General features: G+C 41.6%; 1 protein-coding gene and 1 non-coding gene across 10 annotated transcripts in view; both read right to left on the reverse strand.

Annotated features, from left to right (window-relative positions):
- The window catches only part of DCLK2 (doublecortin like kinase 2), a 189,363-nt gene that overhangs the window by 128,390 nt on the left and 37,462 nt on the right, over positions 1-23,511 (reverse strand). The gene's annotated exons all lie outside the window — the stretch shown is intronic.
- On the reverse strand, positions 6,521-6,592 carry TRNAS-GGA (transfer RNA serine (anticodon GGA)). The gene has a single exon. It is a non-coding gene; the product is annotated as a tRNA-Ser (tRNA).

Consider the following 23,511-nt stretch of genomic DNA (forward strand, 5'->3'; position numbering starts at 1 on the left):
ATGGCCTGGCTTGTAACAAGCCATGGACCATTACCAGGCTGTGGCCCCAAAGCTGGAGATTCCTGTACCAACAGGCTTTGTCATTGCAGAGTTTTTCAAAGCTTCTGATATGCTCATATGCACTTTGAGTCTCCAAAAATGATGCCTTTCCCAAATACAACCTAGAACTCTGGAATACAGATATACAAACACACGCACATATATATCGTGTGTGTGTGTGTGTGTGTGTGTGCACACATATGTATGGTACATGTATGTTTGTGAAGGGAGGTAAGGCACAGTGGATTTTGACTTTTTTTAAAACCACTGCCCAGAGAATAGGGAAAAATAATAATTTAGAAAACCAGTCTTCTAAAATTTGGCTTATAAATTGTTTAAAAGCATTCTAAGTAACCATTTCATTATATAATGAATGAAACTGAGGTTCTGTCAATGGCCTAACATTATCATCTGGCTAAGGCAAGTCAGTGAACAGTTATTTAGAAGATGAACTCATTTAAAGATCAAAATAGTAACAAAAGAGAGAGTGAGGGCATTGCTAGTCTGGCCTCCTGAGTGAAACGGAAGGCCACCAGGAGAGAGGGAACATGATTCACGGAACTGCTGTGAAGAACAACCACAAACTCAAACCATAACCCCACAATACACCAGGCTTCAGAAAACAGAAAAACAAAAGACTTTTGGATATTTCAAAACCTTTGCAACAAGCAAGCAATTATTGATGCTACCCAGGCACTTAACTATTATACCATCACTGTACATGATTGGTTTAAAGGTGATAAGACAACTTATAGTCGTTCAGTCGTGTCTGACTGTGACCCCATAAACTGTAACCTGCCAGACTTCCCTGGAGATCAAAAAACAAAGCCAAAAAACACTGACGCGTACCATGAGCCCTTGCTGCATACAGATAAATACAAATAGACACACACTGCATCCATGAGTGACTGAAACCTTCCAAGATGTTTCCAGCTGTCTTGTCAACACAGCAAGTACTGCTTTATCTGTTTATTTCACAAAACAAAATGTCCATAGGAATGCCTCACAATATTCTGAACACAAAAGTGTCATTCAGAGGAGAATGCTTTCAAAAGGTGCAGCCTCACTTCCTGAATTTTAATGTTGTATCACAAACACTGAAGTCTGCTTTTCAAAGGAATTCCTTTAACCGTGCAATCATTAGAGAGACTGGACAATATTTTGGAGCCTGCCAGTGTCTTTAAGGGAGTAACAACAGCCCTTATGTAGTCTGTACTATCTCAACTTTTTTCATCTCCTCATTTTGTTACAACCTTTGTTTACACAAGATGACTCATGAACTGAAACTAATGTAACCTACCATTAGCTGGATACTTTATTTTTACACATTGTAATTAGCTGACACTCAATGATGGTTATTAGTACCGTGGGTTATCAAACCCACAACACCTTCACATTCTCTTATCAGAGAGAAGTAAATGTATTTCAGGTTTAATCTGAAAATGTCTGACACAGAACAACATTTTCTATCTTCTGAATCAGCTCTCTCAAATTTTAAAAAAACACTGTGTTGCTTGTCATATGAATGTATTACATCTTATACCAGCCTTCAAACAGACAAACAAACAGTAACCACCTTTTGCCATGCTGATACATAGTTTTGCATTACAAGTCAGCTCACTATGATAAAACAGCTGACATTCAAAGGGCACTTGATCCTCCGCTGCAGATCCTACAGTTGCAAATTTGCCTCCTTTCTAAAGTGTATTTTTGGCCCTAAATCAACACTCCTGGCACTTCTGCAGTCATTCGCTGACATGAGCACAGTGACAAGAAAATCGGAGCCACCCAACAACTCCCAGCTGAGTTTGAACGAAGTGCCACTCTGTTGTCGGGTTCCCGCTCACGTACTTCTCATGATCTACTTAGTGCCACTGTTTTTGTATTTGGGGGCTTGCTATCATTTCTCTCTCAAAACGGCCCCCAAATGTAGAGCTGAAGTGCTACCTAATGCTCCTAGGTTCAAGAAGGTTGTGATGTGCCTCACAGAGAAAAATACACGTGTTAGACCCAATTCGTGCGGCCATGAGTTACAGCATTGTCGGTCCTGAGCGCATCATCCTAAATGGATAAACACTATATAGTAATCACATATTAAATAAAGCTTCAGTCAACCGAAACACACTTAAAACAAGATTGTGTATTGACTGGTTGATGAAGGTTCTGACCATGGGTTCACAGGAACCTAACTCTGTTACCCAGGAGAAACATATCAGTATTTGCTAATTCAGTGTCTGTGACAACTTTACAGAACATAACTACCATCAACAATGAGGCTCTCTTGTGTTTTGGAACCTACCACCTGGCACTGAATGTCTAAGAAGTCAACCACTCCTCTCAGAAGAACGTTACTGTTAACAAAATGGAGCTGAATGCGGAGGGCTGGAGGGAGCTCCGTTCTCCCTGACACCGAAGCACAGGCGGGACATGTGAGGCTGTGTGAGCAGCAGCCAGTCCTGAGCTCTCCAGTTTGGTGGCAGGCGAGGAGTCCTTCCAAGTCTCACAAGACCCTGAGAGCAAGCGAGGATGCCACAGCTTATGCCCACATTCATCTCCACAAGGAGTCCTGCATTTTCATTTTGCACTGGGCCCTACCAATGATGTAGCTGGTCTTGCTCCCAGGCTTCCTACTCAGCAGAAGGGGCAGCACACGTCACCCAGAGAAGGAACAGAACAGTTGAGGGCAAGGATGGTGAGAGGTGCTGAGATGGCAGAATCAGCTCAGTCGCTCAGTTGTGTCCGACTCTTTGTGACCCCATGGACTGCAGCATGCCAGGCATCCCTGCGCATCACCAACTCCCAGAGCTTGCTCACTCACGTCCTTTGCGTTGGTGATGCCATCCAACCATTTCATCCTCTGTCATCCACTTCTCCTCCTGCCTTCAGTCTTTCCCAGCATCAGGGTCTTTTCTAAGGAGTCAGTTCTTCCCATCAGATGGCCAGAGCAATGGAGCTTCAGCATCGGTCCTTCCAGTGAATATTCAGGATTGATTTCCTTTAGAATTGACTGGCTGGATCTCCTTACAGTCCCATGGACTCTCAAGAGTCTTCTCCAACACTACAGTTCAAAAGCATCAATTCTTGGTGCTTCAGCTTTCCTTATGGTCCAACTTTCACATCCATACATGACTACTGGAAATACCATAGCTTTGACAATGGACCTCTGTTGGCAAAGTAATGTCACTGCTATTTAATATGCTGTCTAGGTTGGTCACAGCTTTTTTCCCAAGGAGCAAGTGTCTTTTAATTTCATGGCTGTAGTCACTATCTGCAGTGATTTTGGAGCCCCCCAAAATAAAGTCAGCCATTGTTTCCCCATCTATTTGCCATAAAGGGATGGGACCAGATGCCATGATCTTCATTTTCTCAATGTTGAGTTTTAAGCCAGCTTTTTCACTCTCTTCTTTCACTCTCATCAAGAGGCTCTTTCGATCTTTGCTTTCTGCCATAAGAGTGGTGTCATTTGCATATCTGAGGTTATTTACATTTCTCCTGGCAATCTTGACTCTAGCTTGTGCTTAATTCAGCCCAGCATTTCCCATGATGTTCTCTGCATATAAGTTAAAGAAGCAGGGTGACAATACACAGCCTTGATGTACTCCTTTCCCAATTTGGAACCAGTCTGTTGTTTCATGTCCAGTTCTAACTGTTGTTTCCTGACCTGTATACAGATTTCTCAGGAGGCAGGTCAGGTGGTCTGGTATTGCCATCTCTTTCAGAATTTTCCACAGTTTATTGTGTTCCACACAGTCAAAGGCTTTGGCATAGTCAATAAAGCAGAAGTAGATGTTTTTCTGGAACTCTCTTGCTTTTCTGATGATTCAACAAATGTGGGCAGTTTGATGTATGGTTCCTCTGCCTTTCCTAAATCCAGCTTGAACATCTGGAATTTCTCGGTTTGTATACTGTTGAAGCCCACTTGGAGACTTTTGAGCATCACTTTGCTAGCATGTGAGATGAGTGCAATTGTGCAGTAGTTTGAGCATTCTTTGGAATTGCCTTTCTTTGGGACTGGAATGAAAACTGACGTTTTCCAGTCCTGTGACCACTGCTGAGTTTTCCAAAGTTGCTGGCATATTAAGTGCAGCACTTTTAACAGCATCATCTTTTAGGATTTGAAACAGCTCACCTGGAATTCCATCACCTCCACTAGGTTTTTCATAGTGATGCTTTCAAATGCCCACTTGACTTTGGACTCCAGAATCTCTGGCTCTGGGTGAGTGATCACACCATCGTGGTTATCTGGGTCATGAAAATCTTTGTGTACAGTTCTTCTGTGTATTCTTGCCACCTCTTAATATCTTCTGCTTCTGTTAGATGGCAGAATAGATCTTGTCACCCTGCTTATTTAACTTATATGCAGAGTACATCATGAGAAATGCTGGGCTGGAAGATGCACAAGCTGGAATCAAGATTGCTGGGAGAAATATCAATAACCTCAGATATGCAGATGACACCACCCTTAAGGCAGAAAGTGAAGAGGAACTAAACAGCCTCTTGATAAAAGTAAAAGAGGAGAGTGAAAAAGTTGGCTTAAAGCTCAACATTCAGAAAACAAAGATCATGGCATCTGGTCCCATCACTTCATGGGAAATAGATGGGGAAACAGTGGAAACAGTGTCAGACTTTATTTTTTGGTGCTCCAAAATCACTGCAGACGGTGACTGCAGCCATGAAATGAAAAGACGCTTACTCCTTGGAAGAAAAGTTGTGACCAACCTAGATAGCATATTCAAAAGCAGAGACATTACTTTGCCGACTAAGGTCCATCTAGTCAAGGCTATGGTTTTTCCAGTGGTCATGTATGGATGTGAGAGTTGGACTGTGAAGAAAGCTGCACGCTGAAGAATTGATGCTTTTGAACTGTGGTGTTGGAGAAGACTCTTGAGAGTCCTTTGGACTGCAAGGAGATCCAACCAGTCCATTTTGAAGGAGATCAGCCCTGGGATTTCTTTGGAAGGAATGATGCTCAAGCTGAAACTCCAGTACTTTGGCCACCTCATGTGAAGAGTTGACTTATTGGAAAAGACTCTGATGCTGGGAGGGATTAAGGGGCAGGAGGAGAAGGGATGACAGGGGATGAGATGGCTGGATGGCATCACTGACTTGATGGATGTGAGTCTGAGTGAACTCCAGGAGATGGTGATGGACAGGGAGGCCTGGCGTGCTGCAATTCCTGGGGTCGCAAAGAGTCAGACACGACTGAGCAACTGAACTAAACTGAAGCTCACCTTGGCTGTCTGCTTTCACCGTGTTTGTTTAACTTATATGCTGAGCACATCATGAGAAATTCCAGACTGGATGAGTTACAAGCTAGAAACAAGACAGGTGAGAGAAATATCATCAACCTCAGATGTGAAGATGATACCAATCTAATGGCAGAGAAATGAAAAGGAACTAAAGAGCTTCTTGATGAGGGTGAAAGAGCTGGCTTAAAACTAAATATTAAAAAAACTAATTATGGCATCCAGCCCCATTACTTCATGGCAAATGGAAGGGGCAAAGATGGAAGTAGTGATAAATTTCCTCTTCTTCGGCTCTAAAATCACTGTGGATGGTGACTTCTGCCATGAAATCAGATGACTGCTTCTCGGCAGGAAAGCTATTACAAACCTACACAGTGTGTTGAAAAGCAGAGACATTACCATCCCAACAAAGGTCTGTATAGTGAAGGCTATGGTCTTTCCAGTGGTCATGAACAATTTTGAGAGCTGGACCATAAAGAAGGCAGAATGCCAAAGAATTGATGCCTTCTAACTGTGGTGCTAGAAAAGACTCCTGAAAGTCCCTTGGCCAGCAAGGAGATCAAATGAGTCAATCTTAAGGGAAATCAACCCTGTATACTCATAGAAGGACTGATGCTGAAGCTGAAGCTCCAGTATTTCAGTCATCTGATGCAAACAGCCAACTCACTGGAAAAGTCCCTGATGCTGAGAAAGATTGAGGGCAGGAGGAGAAGAGGGCATCAGAGGATGAGATGGCTGGATGGCATCATCCATGCAATGGACATGAACTTGGGCAAATTTCAGGAGAAGATGAAGGACAGGGAAGCCTGGCGTGCTGCAGTCCATGAGGTAACAAAGAGTTGGACACGACTAGGTGACTGAACAACAATAAGCTCACCTCCTCTCAAGAGCACACCAAAATCACAGCTAACCACAGAACAATCATTGTTGAACAAGACTGGAGCCTACCAGCAAAGATCTACAACTAACAAAGAAGGAACCACAACAAGATGGGTAGGAGAGATAAACGTGTTAGTCAGTCAGTTATGTCTGACTCTTTGCAACTCCACCCACCAGGTTCCTCTGTCCATGGGGTTTTCCAGGCAAGAATATTGGAAAGAAAGTGAAAGTGAAGTCACTCAGTCGTGTCTGACTCTTTGCGACCCCATGGACTGTAGCCTACCAGGCTCCTCCCTCCATGGGATTCTCCAGGCAAGAGTACTGGAGTGGGTTGCCATTTCCTTCTCCAGGGGATCTTCCCGACCCAGGGATCGAACCCGGGTCTCCTGCATTCCAGGCAGACGCTTTAACCTCTGAGCCACCAGGGAAGCCCCAAGAATATTGCAGTGGGTTGCTATTCCCTTCTCCGGAGGATCTTCCCACCCAGAGACTGAACCCATGTCTCCTGTGTTGCAGGCAGATTCTTCAATGTTTGAGCCACAAGGGAAATCCCGGAGGGATGGATACATGATATAATCAAATCCCATACTCCCTGGGTGGGCGACCCATACACTGGAGAATAATTATATCACCGAGATTCTCCCACAGGAATGAGAGTTCTGAGCACCACATCAGGCCCCGCAGCCCAGTGGCCCAGCAGTAGGATGAGGAGCCCTCAGGGCATTTGGTTTTGAAGGTCAGTGGGGCTTGATGACAGGAGCGCCGCAGGATTGGGAAACAGAGAGACCTCACTCCTAAAGGTATGGTAAGGTGAAGTCACTCAGTCGTGTCCGACTCTTTGCAACCTCATGGACTGTAACCTCCTAGGCTTCTCCATCCATGGGATTCTCCAGGCAAGAATACTGGAGTGGATTGCCATTTCCTTTTCCAGGGGATCTTCCTGACCCAGGGATTGAACCCAGGTCTCCCGTATTGGAGGCAGAAGCTTTAACCTCTGGGCCACTCCTAAAGGGCCCATGCAAAATCTCACACGCACAGGGACCAAAGGCAAAGTAGTAATTTGATAGGAGCCTGCTAGCCTTGGGGCTCTCCTGGGGAGGCTGGGGGGAGGGAGGAGTAGACTCTGGCTCTCCCTGGGGATTTGCACACTGGTGATAAGCATCAGGAAACAATCATCTGTGAGCTTTCCTAGAGGCTGACATCTTGGCACCAAGACCTGATCCCACCCAACAGCCTGTAGGCTCCCCTGCTGGGACACCTCAGGCCAACCAACAAACTAGGCAGGGACACCCATTAGCAGATAAGCTGCCTAAAGATTCCCTGAGCCTCTAGACATGCCCCTGCCCACCAGGGGACCAAGACCCAGTCTCACCCACCAGTGGGCAGGCACTGGTCCCTCAAATTACAAAGCCTGCCCAAACCTCCACATCAGCCTCATCCACCAGAGGCAGACACCAGAAGCAAGAAAGTCCAGTTCCACAGCCTGCAGACCAATTTCACAAATGCAGGCCAGAGACCACCCTGGGGTGAGCTGGCCTCTAGGCCTTGGGTGACAGTAGGGAAGTGCCCTGTTGGGACGTATAAGGCATCTTCTACAGAGTCCACTTCTCCAAGGTTGAGAAACACAGCTAACCTACCGCATACACAAAAGTGCAAACAGCAAATTACACACAATGAGGAAACGGGGAAATATGTTTCAGCTGAAGAAACAAAATAAAATCCCAGAAGACGGGGTTTTAAGTGACATGGAGATGGAAAATCTATCTGAGAAAAAGTTCAGAGTGGTGATCATAAAGATGATCAAAGAATTCAGGAGAATGAAAGCACAGAGCAAGAAATCAGAAGTTTTCAACCAAGAATCAGAAAATATAAAGGACGACCAGAGAGAATTGAAGAACACAATAACTGAAATGAAAAATACACTAGGAGGGATCAGCAGTAGACTAAACCGGGCAGAACATCACCTCGGTGAGCTGGAAGGTACAGCAGTGCAGAGATCACTGCTGCTGAACAGAGAAAAGAACGAGAAGAAATGAGGACAGTCTAAGAGACCTCTGGAACAATATCAAGCATGCTAAGGGATTGTAGGAACCCCAGAAGGAGAAGGGGGGCGGCGGGGCTGAGAAAATGCTTAAAGAGAATAGCTGAAAACTTCCCTAACCTGGGAAAGGAAACTGTCACCAAAGTCCAGGAAGCATAGAGTCCCATAACGGATCACCCACAAAGGGGCACACCTAGTCAAAGGGAAACACTAGTCAAAATGATAAAAAATTAAAGATAAAAAGAAAATATTAAAAGCAACAAGGGAAAAGCAACAAATAACATGCAACAAAAGTCCCATAAGGCTTTCAGCAGCAACTCTGCAGGCCAGAAGTGGATGGCATAATATACTTAAAGTGATGAAAGAGAAAAAGAAACTACAATCAAGAATATTGTATCCAACAAGGCTCTCATTCCATTCGATGAAGAAATCAAAAGCTTCACAGGCAAGCAAAAGCTAAAGGAACTCAGCACCATCAAACCAACTTTACAACAAATGCTAGTGGAATTTCTCTAGGCAGAAAAGGCCACAATTAGAAACAATAAAATTATGAAATGGAAAAGCTCACTGGCAAAGCAAACATACAATAAAGGTAAGAAATCTCCACACACAAAGCTTGTAGGGTGGTTAAAAGACAAAAGTAGTAAATTCATCTGTATCCATAATAAGCAGTTAAAGGATACACAAAACAATTAGATGTACAATATAATATCAAAACCAGTAATCATGAGGGAAGGAGAGTACTAATGCAAGGTATCTAAAATACATTTGAAATTAAGAGATAAGCAATTTAAAACAAGCACATACATAAACCAACTGCTATACAAAAGCTTCATGGTAACTGCAAACTAAAAATCTATAATAGATATAGACACAAGGAAAAGAAATCTAAACATAACAGTAGAGATAGTCACCAAATCACAAGAAAACAAAAGAAGGCGGAAAAAGACCTACAAAAGCAAATCCAAAATAACTAACAGAATGGCAATAGGAACATACATATTGATATTACCTTAAATGTAAACAGATTAATTGCTCCAATCAAAAGATATAGACTGGCTATTGGATACAAAAACAGAACCCATATGTATGTTGCCTACAAGAGACTACCATCAGATCTAGAGAAACATGCAAACTGAAAGGGAGGGGATGGAAAAAGCTATTCCATGCAAATATAAATCAAAGGAAGGCAGAGCAGTGAAACTTACATAAGACAAAATCAGCTTTAAAATGAAGACTGTTACAAGAGACAAAGGACACACCATAATGAAAAAAGAATCGATCCAAGAAAAAGATGTAACAACTGTAAATATATATGCACCCAACACAGGAGAACCTCAATATTTAAGGTAAACGTTAATGGACATAAAAGGAGAAATCACATTAACAAAATAGCAGAGGAATTCAACACCCCACTTTACAACAATGGACAGATTATCCCGACAGAAAATCAATAAGGAAACACAGTTCTGAAGTGACACATTAGACCAGACGGTCTTGATTGATGTTTATAGAGCATTCCATCTGAAAGCAGCAGAATACATATTCTTTTCAAGTGAATACGGAACATTCTCCAAGACAGACCACATGCTAGGCCACTAAACAAAGCTTGGTAAATTTAAGAAAACTGAAATCGTATCAAGCATCTTTTCCAACCATAACACTATGAGGATAGAAATCAACTACAAGAAAAAAACTGCACAAAACAGAAACACATGGAGACTATAAACAATATGCTACTAAACAACCAATGAATCACTAAAGAACTCAAAGAGGAAATTAAAGAAATACCTAGAGAAAAATGAAAATATGCAGATCTGAAACATATGGGATGCAGTAAACGCATTTCTAAGAGACAAGTTTCTGGCGATACAACCTAACTTCAGGAAACAAGAAAATTCTCACATAAGCAACCTAATCTTATGCCTAAAGCAACTAGAGAAAGAATAAACAAAACCCAAAGTTAGTGTGCTAAGTGGCTTCAGTCAGAAGCAACTCTTTGCAGCCCTGAGGACTGTAGCCCACCAGGCTCCTCTGTCCATGGGATTCTCCAGGCAAGAATACTGGAGTGGTCTGCCATGCCCTCCTCCGGGGGATCCTCCCAACCCAGGGACTGAACCCACACCTCTTATGTCTCCTGCACTGGCAGGTGAGTTATTTACCACTAGTGCCAGCTGGGAAGCCCAAAGTTATTAGAAGGAAAGAAAAAAAGAGCAGAAACAAATGAAATACAGACTATAAACAATGGAAAAGATCAATGAAACTAAAATCTGGTTCTCTGGAAAGATAAAACTGATAAGCCATTAGCCACATTCATTAAGAAAAAGAGGAGAGGGTCCAAACCAACAAAATCAAAAATGAAGAAGAAGACGTTACGACAGACACCGCAGAAATACAAAGGATAGTAAGAGACTACTCCAAGCAACTAAATGTGAACTAAAGAGCCTCTGATGAAAGTGAAACAGGAGAGTGAAAAAGTTGGCTTAAATTTCAACAGCCAAAAAACTAAGATCGTGGCATTCAGTTCCATCACTGCATGGCAAATAGATGGGGAAACAGTGGGAACTGTGACAGACTTTATTTTCTGGGCTCCAAAATCACTGCAGATGGTGACTGCAGCCATGAAATTAAAAGGCACTTGCTACTTGGAAGAAAAGCTATGACCAACCTAGACAGCATATTAAAAAGCAGAGACATTTCTTTGCCGACAAAGGTCTGTCTAGTCAAAGCTATGGTTTTTCCAGTAGTCATGTATAGATGTGAGAGTTGGACTATAAAGAAAGTTTAGTGCTGAAGAACTGATGCTTTTGAATTGTGGTGTTGGAGAAGACTTTTGAGAGTCCCTTGGACAACAAGGAGAGCAAACCAGTCAATCATAAAGGAAATTAGTCCTGAATATTCATTGGAAGGACTGATGTTGAAGCTGAAACTCCAATACTTTGGCCACCTGATACAAAGAACTGACTCACTGGAAAAGACCCTGATGCTGGGAAAGATTGAAAGCAGGAGGAGAAGGGGACAACAGAGGATGAGCTAGTTGGTTAGCATTAGAGACTCGATGGACTTTGAGTTTGAGCAAGCTCTGGGAGTTGGTGATGGACAGGGAAGCCTGGAATGCTGCAGTTGATGGGGTCGCAAAGAGTCAAACATGACTGAGCAACTGAACTGAACTGAATTGATATGTCAACAAAATGGACAATCTAGAAGAAATGAATAAATTCTTAGAAAGCTATAATCTCCCAAGACTGAACCAGGAAGAAATGGAAAATATGAACAGACCAGTTACCAGTACTGAAACTGATTCATTAATTGAGAAACTCCCACCAAGCAAGTCAAGGACCAGATGGCTTCACAGGTGAATTCTACCAAACATTTAGAGAAGAATTAACACCTATTCTTCTGAAACTATTCCAAAATTGCAGACAAAGGGACATTTCCAACCTCATTCTGAGGCCATCATCACCCTGATATCAAAACAGGACAAAGATATCACAAGAAAAGAAAATTAAATTATAGGCCAATATCACAGATGAAAACATTTGCAAAAATACTCAACAAAATACTAGCTACTAAACTCCAATAATATATTAAAAGGATTACACACAATGATCAAGTGAGATTTATCTCAGGAATGAAAGGATTTCTGAATATCCACAAATCAATCTGACACACATTAAAAAATTAAAGAGTAATCTCGGTAGACTATCTCAATAGCTGCAGGAAAAGCTTTTGATAAAATTCAATATCAATTTATGATAAAAACTAAAACCTCAACAGAAAATGGGCATACATGCTCGGGTCATGAACTCCTTATTGCCAAATTCAGACTGAAATTGAAGAAAGTGGAGAGAACCACTAGACCATTCAGGTATGACCTAAAGCAAATCCCTTATGACTATACAGTGGAAGCGAAAAATAGATTTAAGGGACTAGATCTGATAGATAGAGTGCCTGATGAACTATGGACAGAGGTTTGTGACATTGTACAGGAGACAGGAATCAAGACCATCCCCAAGAAAAGAAATGCAAAAAAGCAAAATGGCTGTCTGAGGCGCCCTTACAAATACCTGTAAAAAGACGGGAAGCGAAAAGCAAAGGAGAAAAAGAAAGACATACTCAATTGAATGCAGAGTTCCAAAGAATAGCAAGAAGAGATAAGAAAGCCTTCCTTAGTGATCAATGCAAAGAAATAGAGGAAAACAACAGAATGGGAAAGACTAGAGATCTCTTCAAGAAAATTAGAGATACCAAGGAACATTTCATGCAAAGATGGACTCGATAAAGGACAGAAATGGTATGGACCTAACAGAAGCAGAAGATATTAAGAAGAGGTGGCAAGAATACACAGAAGATCTTCACGACCCAGATAATCACGATGGTGTGATCACTCACCTAGAGCCAGACATCCTGGAATGTGAAGTCAAGTGGGCCTTAGGAAGCATCACTACGAACAAAGCTAGTGGAGGTGATGGAATTCCAGTTGAGCTATTTCAAATCCTGAAAGATGATGCTGTGAAAGTGCTGCACTCAATATGCCAGCAAATTTGGAAAACTCAGCAGTGGCCATAGGACTGGAAAAGGTCAGTTTTCATTCCAGTCCCAAAGAAAGGCAATGCCAAAGAATGCGCAAACTACCGCACAATTACACTCATCTCACATGCTAGTAAAGTAATGCTCAAAATTCTCCAAGCCAGGCTTCAGCAGCACATGAACTGTGAACTTCCTGATGTTCAAGCTGGTTTTAGAAAAGGCAGAGGAACCAGAGATCAAATTGTCATCATCTGCTGGATCATCAAAAAAGCAAGAGAGTTCCAGGAAAACATCTATTTCTGCTTTATTGACTATGTCAAAGCCTTTGACAGTGTTTATCACAGCAATCTCTTGAAAATTCTGAAAGAGATGGGAATACCAGGCCACCTGACCTGCCTCTTGAGAAACCTGTATGCAGGTCAGGAAACAGCAGTTAGAACTGGACACGGAACAACAGACTGGTTCCAAATAGGAAAAGGAGTACATCAAGGCTGTATATTGTCACCCTGCTCATTTCACTTCTATGCAGAGTACATCATGAGAAACGCTGGGCTGGAGGAAGCACAAGCTGGAATCAAGGCTGCCAGGAGAAATATCAATAACCTCAGATATGCAGATGACACCACCCTTATGGCAGAAAGTGAAGAGGAACTAAACAGCCTCTTGATGAAAGTGAAAGAGGAGAGTGAAAAAGTTGGCTTAAAGCTCAACATTCAGAAAACAAAGATCATGGCAAATGGGCCCATTACTTCATGGCAAACAGAAGGGGAAACAGTGGCTGACTTTATTTTTCTGAGCTCCAAAATCACTGCAGATGGTGACTGCAGCCATGAAATTAAAAGACCCTTACTCCTTGGAAGAAAAGTTATGACCAGCCTAGACAGCATATTAAAAAGCAGAGATATTACTTTGCCAACAAAGGTCCATCTAGTCAAGGCTATGGTTTTTCCAGTGGTCATGTATGGATGTGAGAGTTGGACTCTAAAGAAAGCTGAGTGCCGAAGAATTGATGCTTTTGATCTGTGGTGTTGGAGAAGACTCTTGAGTCCCTTGGACTGCAAGGAGATCCAACCAGTCCATCCTAAAGGAGATCTATCCTGGGTGTTCATTGGAAGGACTGATGTTGAAGCTGAAACTCCAATACTTTGGCCACCTGGTGTGAAGAGCTGACTCATTTGCAATGACCCTGATGCTGGGAGGGATTGGGGGCAGGAGCAGAAGGGGACAACAGAGGATGAGATGGCTGGATGGCATCACTGACTCGATGGACATGGGTTTGGGTGGACTCTGGGGAGTGGGTGATGGACAGGGAGGCCTGGCGTGCTGCGGTTCATGCGGTCGCAAAGAGTTGGACATAACTGAGCAACTGTACTGAACTGAATACACAGTCAAGGCCATATATGACAAACCCATAGCTAACAAACTCAATAGTAAAAAGCTGAAAGCATTTCTTTGAAGATCAGGAACAAGAAAAGGATGCCCACTCTCACCACTTTTATTCAACATAATTTTGAAGTCCAAGTCACAGAAATCAGAAAGAGAAATAAAAGGAATCTAAATTGTAAAGTAAGAAGTGAAACTGTCGCTGTTTCCAGAAGACATGATGTTATACATAGAAAATCCTAAAGTGACTTCCAGAACATTACTAGAGCTCATCAATTAATTATATAACATTGCTGGATACAAAATTAACATACAGAATCTGCTGCATTTCTCATATACTAACAGTTAAGTACCAGAAAGAGAAATTAAGGAAACAATCCCATTTAACACTGTATCAAAAAGAAAAAATATTTAGGACAAACCTACCTAAGGAGGCAAAAGACCAGTACTCTGAGAATGATAGGATGCTGATGAAAGAAATTAACTGTGTTATTGAATTGGAAAAAATCAGTTATCTCTAGTATGACCATACTACCCAACCAATCTACAGTTTCAATGCAATCCCTATCAAGCTACCAACAGCATTTTTCACAGAATTAGAACAAAAAGAATTTTCATTTGCATGGAAACACAAAAGACCACACATAGCCAAAACTATGCTTAGAAAGAAGAACAGAGCTGGAGGAATCAGGCTCGCTGACTTCACACTATACTACAAAGCAACAGTAATCAAAACAGTATGGTACCAGCACAAAAACAGATGCATGCACCAATGGAACAGCACAGAAAGCCCAGAAATAAACCCATGCATTTACGGTCAATTCATCTACGACAAAGCAGGCAAGAATACACAGCTGAGAAAAGACAATCTCGTCAGTAAGGGGTGCTGTGAAAACTGGACGGCTTCGTGTAAAAGAGGGCTTCCCTGGTGCCTCAGATGGTAAAGCATCTGCCTGCAAAGCGGGAGACCCGGGTTCGATTCCTGGGTCAGGGAGTTCCCCTGGAGAAGGAAATGGCAATCCACTCCAGCACCCTTGCCTGGAAAATCCCACGGATGGAGGAGCTTGATAGGCTACAGTCCATGGGGTCGCAAAGAGTCGGACACGACTGAGCGACTTCACTTCATGTAAAAGAATGCAATTAGAATTCTCTAATACCACATATAAAGAAGAGCTTAAAATTGGATTAAAAGCCTAAATTTAAGACCAAATACTATAAAACTCTTAGAGGAAAACACAGAATACTTTTTGACATGAATCACAGCAGTACTTTTTTGAAACCATCTCCTAGAGTAATGGAAATAAAAACAAAAGTAAGCAAATGAGACCTAATAAAACTTAAAGGCTTTTGAGCAGCAAAGGAAATCATAAACAAAATTAATAGTCAGGCTATGGAATGGGAGAAAATATTTGCAGATGATGCAAACAATAAGGGCTTAATTTGCAAAATATATTAACAACTCATACAGTTTAATATGAAAAAAAATCAAAAAATGGACAGAAGACTTAAACAGACATTTCTTCAAGGAAGAAATGCAGACAGTCAACAGGCATATGAAAATATGTTCATTCTCACTATTGTTAGAGAAATGTGAATCAAAACTACAAGGAGGTAACACCTTACACCAGTCAGAATGGGCGTCATTAAAAAGTCTACAAATGAATGGTGCAGAGGGTGTGGAGAAAAAGGAACCCTCATACACTGCTTGTGGAAAGGCAAACTGGCAAAGCCAGTGTGGAAGACGGTATGGAGGCTCCTTACCAAACTAAAAATAAAAATACAGTCACCATAAGATCTAGCAATCCCCCTCCTGGGGATATATCTGGAAAAGCTGAAAACTGTAATTCAAAAAGACACACACACCTCAATGTCCATGGCAGCACTGTTCACAATAGCCAAGACATAAAAGCAACCTAAACTGTCGTTAATAGATGAATGTATAAAGAAGATGTGATATACACACAGAGACATAACGGATGACGGATTCGTGTGGATGTATGACAGACACCAAGCCAATGTTGCAAAGCAATCAATTAAAAGTGAATGTTTAAAGAAAGCATGAAATAATGTCACCTGCAGTAAAACGGATGGATCTAGAGATCTTCACACCAAGTAAAGTCAGTGAGACAGCGAAAGACGAACGTCGCAGGACACTGCTTACATGCGCTCTATAAAGCATGATGCAACACATTCATTTACAAACCTATCTACAAAACAGAGCCACAGGCATAGGCAACAAATGAATGGCTACCAAGTTAATGGTGGCACGGTCTGAGGATGGCTCCCCAGGATTCTTACAGCGTTTCCACCTCAAGTAAAAAGGTTTCTAACAACAGCGACTAGAGCACCCAGTCGCTCTGGTAACCGAGGATGGTTGCAGGGTCGGCTTAGAGACCCAGATATGCGGACCTCAGCTGTCTTCTCACAGAACAGTCTCATGGGCTCTTAGACATCTGAAAAGTCCGCTCCAGGCACAAAGCATCTCTTTCTCACATTTTCAGGTTAACAGCAAAATAAGGATATTTGCTACATAAAGAAGGCTTACATTTTACTTAGGTAAAAAACAAGTTTGTTTTCTTCACACAAAGAACATCTATTGGGAAAAAACACAAAACTCCCACATGAGCAATTTGTGATATGGAATTAAACAAAATGTTATTGCTGTCTCATTGAAAGTGAAAGTGAAGTCGCTCAGCCGTGTCCGACTCTTTGTGACCCCATGGACTGCAGCCCACCAGGCTCCTCTGTCCATGGGATTCTCCAGGCAAGAGTACTCGAGTAGGTTGCCACTGCCTTCTCCAGGGGATCTTCCCACCCAGGGATAAAACCCGGGTCTTCCGCATTGCAGACAAATGCTTTACAGTCTGGGCCACCAGGGAAGCGGCTAACATAAAATGAAGTGGGTATTTAAAAGATAAATTGGTTTAATTTATTCCTGGATGGAAATGTAGTAGGCTTTTTTCTACCTCAAACATAATAATGAGCTTCCATGTGCCTTTAATAAAAAGATCAACTTACTGCAGAAGCTATACTTTGGGTCCCTGATATTTCCATTTGTTCCAACTTTGGTGGCCCCTTAGGAAGCCAGGACTTTGAAGCGTTTCTGTGACAGGCCTGTAGCCGGCTCTGCGGCTCAGTGATCGTATGAAGGACACCAGCATACTCTTTTCACACCCATTCAGCCTAGATTCTCTGTTTCCCATCGTTTCCTCTGTCCCACTTCTGCCATGCCACTTTGGACCAAACCCTGTTTGCGGGAAAGCTCTTCTGATGGGCCGTGCAGTCCTTTTCCTTCCATTCCAAAATCAGTCCAGCGGCAGACTGACCCCAAAGGAGATTTTTTTTAATAAATTTTTTAAAAGTCTTTATTGAATTTGTTACAATATGCTTCTGTTTTATGGTTGTTGTTTTTTCTTTTTGGGCCTTGAGGTTTGTGGGATCTTTGCTCCCTGACCAGGGGTCAAACCTGTACCCTCTGCAATGGAAGGCGAAGTCTTAACCGCTGGACCACCTGGGAAGTCCCTCCAAAGCAGATTTTTAACACACTGCTGTTTCATCAAAAGCTGATAGTCCCTCTCCACACTGCTCTTTCTTTGAATGTAAGTCCACCCCTCCCTCCAATTCCTCAAACTCCTTTCCTGCTGTGACCTGGCATTATTTTCCCTTAGTATTGCCATTCATTTTTATGCTTTCTTTTCCCTTACTGCTGTTGTGTATGTGTGTATCTGGTGGGGTGGGAACAGTCCTTCTAGATCAGCTCCCCCATCCATAATACAATTTACATCCTATTTCTTTCAGTCATGTCCAATTGTTTGCAATCCCATGGACTATACAGTCCATGGAATTCTCCAGGCCAGAACACTGGAGTGGGTGGCCTTTCCCTTCTCCAGGGGATCTTCCCACCCAAGGGATTAAACCCAGGTCTCCCGCCCTGCAGGCAGATTCTTTACCAGCTGAGCCAGCAGGAAAGCCCAAGAATACTGGAGTGGGTAGCCTATCCGTTCTCCAGCAGATCTTCCCAACCCAGGAATCATACTGGGGTCTCCTGCATTGCAGAGGATTCTTTACCAGCTGAGCTAACAGGGAATCCTTATTTCTTCATGAACTCTTCCCAACTCCTCCAGTTCACACATCTATTCTTCAGCTGAAGAGCCCTATCTACCAGGCCTTTGTCAATGTCTAATTACATCTTGTGTTTCATATTTCCTCACCACTTAAGAGTATAAGCTCCTCAAGAACAGAGACCTCACTTCATCTGAATGAGTTGAGCAGGTGAGCATTCAGAAGTTCGAAGTAAATACATATTAAGTACTTTTGAGCCTCAGTATTACAGGTTCATTAGGTAGACTGGATGTTTGCTAACTGCTGCTGCTAAGTCACTTCAGTCGTGTCCGACTCTGTGCGACCCCATAGAGGGCAGCCCAGCAGACTCCTCCGTCCCTGAGATTCTCCAGGCAAGAGTACTGCAGTGGGGTGCCATCGCCTTCTCCGAGATACCTATATATGTGTAAGGAAAAAAAACCTTCCAGGAGAAAAGTCCATGGACTTAATCGCGCTCTTTCATTTCTCCATAGAGTTGCCTAAATTGCTCTAAACATCATTTGAGGAAGCCGTTAACCAAGAATCACTGCACAGCATAAACAATACAACCCCACATGTCATCAAATTAGCCTAAATATATCAGCATGAAAACTCCATATACAGCTGCATGAAAAGTCAAATCATTTAACGGAGATCAGGCTCCTCTTCAAAGCAATTTCTACATCCACGAATAAAGAAGAAAAGTTTGATTTTAGGAAGAAATAAAATTATCTTTGATTTTAGGAAGATAAAGCAGAAATAGTTCAACAACTGACTTTCATCAATATATCTCTGAAGACACATCTTATTAGCCAAAGCACAGGAGTGTTCACTTTTTTAAAGCTATCAAAGGTTTTGAAGTATTCTAATAGATCTATCATGACCTGGTTCATGAAGACTGAACCATTTACCTTCTAAGCCACACTAATAATTTTAAGAGAAAGTACTTTTTCTTTTGATACCAAGAAGCGCTTCTGTATTCACGTTTCCTAGCTGTCACAGTGATTCTCTCTTAAGTCATTCGCAAACGTGTTCCCGAGGGCAGAAGACTGCAGGACTTGCCATACTGCAGTAACAGGTGCTCCCAAACATAAATTTGCCCCCTGGTCATACATCACCTGGACTTGTCAGGTGTGCATTGTGAAAGGAGGAGAAAAAGCATCCACAGGGCCAGGAGCACATGAGGAAAGGCACTTGTTCAGTTGCTCAGTCGTGTCCAACTCTTTGCGACCCCATGGACTGCAGCACGCGAGGCTTCCCTGACCTTCACTATTCTCCTGGAGTTTGCTCAAACTCATGTCCACTGAGTCGGTGATGCCATCCAACTGTCTCACCCTCTGTCTCCCTTTCTCCTCCTGCCTCAAATCTTTCCCAGCAGCAGGGTCTTTTCCAGTGAGTCAGTTCTTTGCATCAAGTAGAAAGGCAGTGTTTACCCACATTCCAGAACTACTTCTGAGTAACAATCCCTATATCCATCCTGCCACAAACATCTCAAATAATGTGAAAACATAAAAAGTACAGGAAAAATTAATGTTCTTTTTTGAACACTAATATTGATAAAATGTTACTTACTTCCAATCACTATGAAGATTTTGGAAAATCTCCAGCCAAATGATGATTTCTGTCCACTTACTTAAAGAGATCTCATGACTCTGACCCTTTCTTTCTCATTTCCTGCTAAAACCAAATCTTTACCCTCTGAAACTACTTAAATCTCTTTAGGAATGTCTGTGTCCTATATGGAATAGAGTTTAGGAACTAACTCCCATAAGCACTTTGGAAACTATAAAATATATTACACCTTTGAAATAGTATTATCTGAGACAGCTTCTGGGGACATTCAATCCTTTAGGACTGGTCATCTTTGTGAACTTGTTTTACACTCTCCAGAGTAAACACTGTATATAAAATGCAAGCCCAATCCTGTTACCATTCTTCACTGACAACCTGTCACAGATGAGGTCCACGTCTCTGGAAATGCAGTGTATCTTGTGCATAACCTTCCCTTGACTAACCTTTTAGTTTCAAAACCTACACTCAACCATGTGTATCTACTTACATCCCTCACGTTGGCCATTCCAAAACCATCTGCATTTCCCTCAATACCCCACTTCTTTCCTACTTTACACCCATTAAAGTAGGCCATGGTTCCTCAGTCTCAGCACTACTGATGTTTTCAACCAGATAATTATTCGTGGTGAAGGGATGTCCTGTGTGCTGGGAGGCACGTACCAGCATTGCTGGCCTCTACCCATTACATGCGAGAAGCACATTCTCCCCGATTCCACCCACTCCAGTTACAACATCCAAAAATGTCTGCAGAAATTTCCACGTGTCCCACTCTGGGGCAAAATTACCCCCCAGTCAAGACCACTGAATCAGAAAGTCACTGAATCCCTGTATGCATGTGTGTGCTCAGCCACGCTCGACTCTTTGCGACGCCATGGACTGTAGCTTGCAAGGCTCCTCTATCCATGGAATTCTCCAGACAAGAATATTGGAATGGGGGTTGCCATTTCCTTCTCCAGGGGATCTTCCTGACCCAGGGATCGAACCCAGGTTTCCTGCATTGCAGGCAGATTCCTTACCATTAGAGCCACCAAGGAAGCTCATCACAGGAAATGAATATGTTTCAATCAAATTTCAATTGTATTTTCTGATTCCAGTGCATATAATCAGCTGCTTAAGGGCATAAATCACACTGATGTCAACTCTCTTAACTCCTAGAAGCTCAAGAAGTGATTAAGACCTTGATGAACTAATGCTGCCTAGGCAGGAATGCTCTAGAAGTGAAAATCACCATAAAACCTTCTAGAAGAGTTATACATTTTATCTGCATGTAAAAATCTGGACTGTATTAAGTGAAAGTGAAAGTGAAGTGAAGTCACTCAGTCGTGTCCGACTCTTTGTGACCCCATGGACTGTAGACTACCAAGCTCCTCTGTCCATGGGATTCTCCAGGCAAGAATATTGGAGTGGGTTGCCATTTCCTTCTCCAGGGGTATTAACTAAAAAGACATATAAAACATTAAAATGTGGATTACATAGTTAGGCTTTCACAAGTTTCCATTTACACAACTTTTGCATCTCATTAAAAATACTGTCTTTTTAATTTGCATTTTCACAATAGCATGTGTAACCATAATATTTTACCACTAAAAACATATAAGTGATACTAAACACTAGGTGTTTAATAAACTTAATTCTTCAGAAATACAATAGTGTAACTGATGTCATTTTAATAAGTACCAATACATAGATATAATATTTACATATCTTCCACAACTCACACTTAAAATGGCATTTAATGACTTACCATGTGGGCAAACAAAGAGCAATATTTAAAAATATAATCAAGCGTCTTTATGCTCACATTTAGAGAAGCTTGCCATAAACCATTACAAAACAAAAAAAGAAACTTTAAAATAAACTTTACTATTTCAAGTCTTATACCCCGAAATGCATATGGCAAAGCAGAATGCTCCTTCTGGGTATGTGTTACTTCATTTCTAACAATCCTCAGGCCCAGAAAATTAAACTTCTGTGGAGGCAAACCTCTAATGACTACGGGCTTTCCAACACTTTGCTGGGAGTCTGGCAGCTGCATCAGGCTGCAATTAAAAGTTCTAAAAATACACACACACCAAATATTCATGAAAGCTAGTCTTACTGTTCAAGTGTGGTGCTCTTCCTAACTTAAGCAAAATGCAAGAGGTTAATTTTTTAAATCCAGGAGATTGCACAGCATTACTAAAAAAGCAAATAAAGACTCTGGCACTATTTTTCTTCATAAAGTAATTTTTAGTTTAGATCCAATTAATTCCTCTTCTATGAGACAGCACTCTAAGAATGTGGATGACCATAATCAAGCTTAACTTTTGCTCTCAAGGAAAATCAATGATTTTAAGGCTGAAAGTAAACAGTTCCCCCAACTAAAGGGATCAGAGTAAAACAGGCCAAAGAAGAGTTTCTTAAACTGCAAACAAGCCGATCATACATAAAATTTTGAGTCAGGCTTTACTTGGAAGAGAAAAATCACAGATTTCATCATGTCCTCAAAAGCTATTATGAGCCCTGAAAGATTTCTCATCTATAAAATTAGAAAGCTGTACTAAATAATTTCCTATCTCAACTGTAAATTCTAAAACACCATGCTGACTTTGCACCTGTCCTTGCTATTACCATAGGCATGATGAATAAATGACCTTTTCATAAAATCCAGTAAAACTTGGAAAGTACTATTATATACTATATATATTGGTAGAAATTGTCATCAGTAGACACTCATGATAGCATACAAAAACAACAAAACAAATCCAAGAGTTAGCTATGACTAAAAGCAATAAACTTTACAAAGTAACTATTCCAAGTAATATCCTTGACTCAATTCTGAGTCAAAGTATCTTACAGCTAAAAGTTACCTGACTTCACTAAATACCAGAAATATATTCATGGGACTTTTGGCATCTAGGCAAAAGTTATTAAAAAAATAATAATAACTGAATGAAATGATAGGTTTTTAGTTCAAGATTAAGGTGACAGAGTACCATAATGTGGGCTACTTGCTTAAAAAAATAGTTTCTCCCTACTAATAAGCTTAACATCTTCAACACTGGTTGGTTGGCACTCGCCTTGAATACACAACCGATAAACACAGGTCAACTGGTTTTTCTCCTTATAAACTACTCTCTAGAACAGCAAGCAGCAAAGGTGGGAAGAGGAATGCATATGGGCTTCAATTTACACAACAGGTATTTTGCATAAAGTGCATTTTTCCATGCAAGAAATCAAGTATGACCACTTCGCCTAGCTGTCCTATCTAATCCACTCTTAAGTGTCTCCAAGCTTCAGAGACACTGGGGCACAAACCAGGAGTGTTGCCAACTAGACAACTTTGTGTCAACGGCTTTGACTGTATCTCTGGTATCCCCAAATACCTAAAAATCTCTTCTTGGAATATGCCTCTAGCAATGCATCCTAAAGAAAGGAATTGATCTAATTGATGAACTGATCTAGTAATGTTAAAATCTGTATGTAGCAACAGGATCACAGGATTAAAAAAAAAGAGAGAAGCTGGAAACCCAAATGTCCAACAATAAGTTAGAGAAAAGACAGTCTACTGGGACAACTGACCACTAGGTTCAGTCATTAAGTATGCAATATGCCAATTATATGACATGGAAGAGTATGATTAACAAATGAGAAAAGCAGGATACATGATTACATGTAAAATCCATGTTATGAAAACACTGTGCGTACATACGCATGTAAATGAGCTTTGCAACCCTGGTTAAGATATATCACCTCTTTGAG

This window comes from Ovis aries, chromosome 17 (genome assembly GCF_016772045.2).
Source record: "Ovis aries strain OAR_USU_Benz2616 breed Rambouillet chromosome 17, ARS-UI_Ramb_v3.0, whole genome shotgun sequence".
Taxonomy (NCBI): domain Eukaryota; kingdom Metazoa; phylum Chordata; class Mammalia; order Artiodactyla; family Bovidae; genus Ovis; species Ovis aries.